This window comes from Arachis ipaensis, chromosome B08 (assembly GCF_000816755.2).
Source record: "Arachis ipaensis cultivar K30076 chromosome B08, Araip1.1, whole genome shotgun sequence".
In the NCBI taxonomy this organism is placed as follows: domain Eukaryota; kingdom Viridiplantae; phylum Streptophyta; class Magnoliopsida; order Fabales; family Fabaceae; genus Arachis; species Arachis ipaensis.
This window is the reverse complement of record NC_029792.2, coordinates 35,666,393-35,670,201: the sequence shown is the minus strand read 5'-3', so window position 1 is coordinate 35,670,201 and position 3,809 is coordinate 35,666,393. Positions and strand designations below refer to the sequence as shown.

Here is a 3,809-nt window from a genome sequence, read left to right as displayed (position 1 = left end):
TATGTATGCTATTGCAAAGAACTTGCTCTATTTACACTTATTCTTTTACCTGTTTTACTAATAAACCAACTTTTCTTTAACTAATAATTAATCAATAAAGTAATAAATGAGAAGAATAAGAGAGGAAAAAATTTTTAAAAAATATATTGTTAATTATTCTCCGAAAACAATTCATTTCCAATCTCTAGATTTTTTGTTACCATTTATATTTAAAGATTTATGCATGCCCTTTTAATTTAAAAATATTAAAAATTTTGAGGAAAAATGTGGTAGTTTAAAAGGGAAATGTGTCAATTTTTGAAAAAATTGATAACTATACAGAAAAATGTGAGGAAGATATTGTGAAAAAATAGATAAAAGATAGAAGTGAGAAAAAAAAAAAGAAAAACAGAAAAGGATAAACTATTACTTATATTCCACCAAATGTTATTAGGAGTATATACTATATAGTAATCTTGTCTCAAACTATTTTTCATTCTATTGGTGTCCCAAACGTTTTATTTGAATCACTCAATATTAGCCCATCATTAACATAATTAAAAATTACTAATAAAGTGTGACATATATAATAAATAAATGTTTCATGTAAGAAACTCCTATAAATTTCATGTAAGAAACTCCTACATATTACCATTTGTTAACAAGAGTTGAACTTTATATATTTTAGTGAAAAATCTTTGATGCGATGTAAAATGATGATTTAGAAAGTGAAAGTTGCAATGTTTACCACAAGTAAAACAATTACTTACTTATTATATTTAATATTACATAATTATTTTAATAATATTTAAAAATATAAAACAAAATAAATAATAACTAAAAAATATAAAATGAGATAATCTTAACATGTTTTAGACTGATTTCTAATTTGTTATTGTCTCCATGATCCTTTATTATATATAGTTGATGAACAGTCACATCACACGTCTATTATTCCCTATCCAATAGGTATGGTAAAAATTTCCGGCAGGACGAATACTCGCAGGAATTTACCCGCAGGAACAAGTATGGAGAGCTGTTTTCTACTTGCGGGGATGAGATCCCGTATAATAAACGGGGCGGGAGGAGGGTAGAGGTCTCCGCCCCGTAGAGACCCGTTTAATCCGTTTATATGAAAAGACCAAAATACTCCCAATATATATATATAATATATATGACTCATTGAAGAAGAACCCTAGCAGTCAAAAATTCAAAGCTCCAGTGTTTCAGCTTCACTGCTTCAGAGAGTCTCGTCTCCTCTCCTCTCCTCTCCTCGTCAAACCCTCAGCCTCTCCTCTCTCGAACACTGCCGACCGCCACCTCCCACGTCCTCAGTGGCTTAGTCGCTCACCGCACCGTCAGTCCGTCATGCTCCTACCCCCTCCCGAGCTCACCATCAGTCCGTCATGATCAGCGTCAAGCTCACCTCGTCTTATTCTCCACGTCGCATCGTCCCCAGTCGTCGTCTTCTCCTCGTCGCTCACTGCAGCAGGGAGTGTGTTTTCGCGTCGATGCATCTTCGTGTCAAAGCCTCTTCGCGTCGAAGCCTCGCCGCGTCTTCTCATCGTCTGCCACCTCCTATCCCTCACTGCCAAAATCCTCCCCTCTCACTCTCGAGGTCACTGGTCATCAAGGCAGCAGCGTCGAGTCAGAGTCTCTTCGTGTTTTGTCATCTTCACGTCATGGCCTCCTCGCTATCAGAGTTTGTTCGTCGTCCAGCAAAATTGTCAGCTTCTTCGCGTCAGAGTCTCTTTAAAGTAATTTTGATAATGTTAGCTCTAATTTATATTTCTGATTCTAATTATTGTGATTTTGATTATGTTCTGATTGCTGTGGTACTGATTATGTTAATTATTTGGTCTAATTTTGATTCTGTTAATCCTAATTTATATTTTTGATTCTGATTGTTGTGATACTAATTATGTTAATTATTTGCTGTGATTTTGATTCTGTTAACCCTAATTTATATTTCTGATTCTGATTGTTGTGATATTGATTATGTTAATTATTTGCTGTGATTTTGATTCTATTAATCTTAATTATATTTCTGATTCTGATTGCTATGATTTTGATCGTATTTCTCAAAAAAACTTCTCTTTTTTCAATTTTTTCATTTTTGTTTAAAAATCTGCGGAGATCAGCGAATATCCAAGTCCCCGATGGATACGAAGTCTCCGTTACCCATCGTGGGGATTGGTGCAGAATTTATAACCACAAACTAACCGGCAAGTGCACCGGGTCGTACCAAGTAATACCTCAGGTGAGTGAGGGTCGATCCCACGAGGATTGATGGATTAAGCAATAACGGTTAAGTGATTTACTTAGTTAGACAAACAGATGAATAAACATAAAAAATGCTCTACTAAATATATTTTTTTAGTGATTCTAAAAAATGTTCATGTTTAAAAAGGGAACCAGATTATAAGGGTTTAATGAAAACCTGCAGATATATCATATCCGTGCTGTCTAAGATCCTGAATTCAAGTGCTGTAGCATACAAAGTCTTCTTTGTGTTGAACGTTTCCATGTTGTAAATAACTAAATATTATCCAAGATGCTCTTTATTTCATCTTTAAAATGATAAGCTACTGCAAGTCTCTGTAAAATATCAATCAGCTCAAGTTGATGAACATGATATTTCACTCTGCAAAGCATCATTCTTACTTCTTCCTTTAACACTTCCCTTTTCTTTATGTATGATTCTTCCTGCATTAAAATATAAATATTAAGTAAAACAAAAATAATTTTAATTATTATCTTTCTAATATTATCGTTTTATTTTGTACAATGCATTATCCTTAAGAAATAAAGGAACTGTCCAACAAAGTATATAAACATTTATTGAATCTATTTATAATTGCATGATTGGATATATTCATCATCATCATCATCATACTACACCTTATATTCACTTCTCAGTGATTGAATATATTCATACTTCCAAATAGAAGGTTGCAAATCTCCAAATCCTCGTTCAGCAGCCATTGACGGATATAAAAGACTAAGACCTCGCTACTTTGAAAGCTATTTTTGGCTTTATGTGAAGTTTGTTTTTCTGTGAACACACAATGACACAATGTAATAATGAATCCTAGCCTTTATATAGATTTCCAAGAGCATTAGTCCATAGATGTTATTTTTCTTTATAAATTTAAAAGATACAATATATCTAATTTTAGTAAGAAATAAACGTAATTCATATTTTAGAATAATAATCAATAATGACCTATGATTTTGCTATTTTTCTAAAAACTATCAACATCTATATATGTTTTTTTTTTTTTTTTTTGCAACAAAAGGACACACCAAACATACTGTAAATTAAATAATAAATTATGCTTCAATTATTTTTAATCCTGATAATTTACATGCATGGATGTTTCACAATTTCCAATTTTGTATAGGAAGGAAGCAGATAAACTTCGATAGGAAAAAAAAGGGGGGCAAGTTTAGTTTAATGTGTAGCATTTTAAATGAACAACAGGCGTGAAATGTGAAACATATAAGAGAATCTCTGTGCAATCCATTGAGGAGAATTGACCATGTGGTGGTGGTGGCTTCATGCGTCATCTCAATATAAACGTCCAAAAACATGTTTGGTAATTGGTAACTATGTCTACTTGTCTAGCTGGCCCAGTTCTAATCTGACCTTGTTTTTTTCTTGGTGACTAATCTGACCTTGTTTTAAATGTTAACCAATGTTTCCAGACCTTATCCGAAAACGAAAACATATGTTTCCAGACGAAAAAAAAAAAAGGTTAACGTATGTTTAATTGTGTGTCTAAGATGAGGCTAATTTTTTTTTATATATATATGGAAGAAGATTGTGT

The 3,809-nt window shown here is 32.6% G+C and overlaps 1 long non-coding RNA gene across 1 annotated transcript in view; it reads right to left on the bottom strand.

Moving 5' to 3' along the window:
• LOC107610925 overlaps window positions 1-3,101 on the bottom strand; it is a 3,725-nt gene extending 624 nt beyond the window's left edge. Inside the window, exons 1-2 of the long non-coding RNA XR_002352340.1 lie at window positions 2,881-3,101; window positions 2,420-2,685 (exon numbers count right to left, since the gene is read on the bottom strand). This is a non-coding gene — a long non-coding RNA (uncharacterized LOC107610925). The remainder of the gene's footprint in view (window positions 1-2,419; window positions 2,686-2,880) is intronic.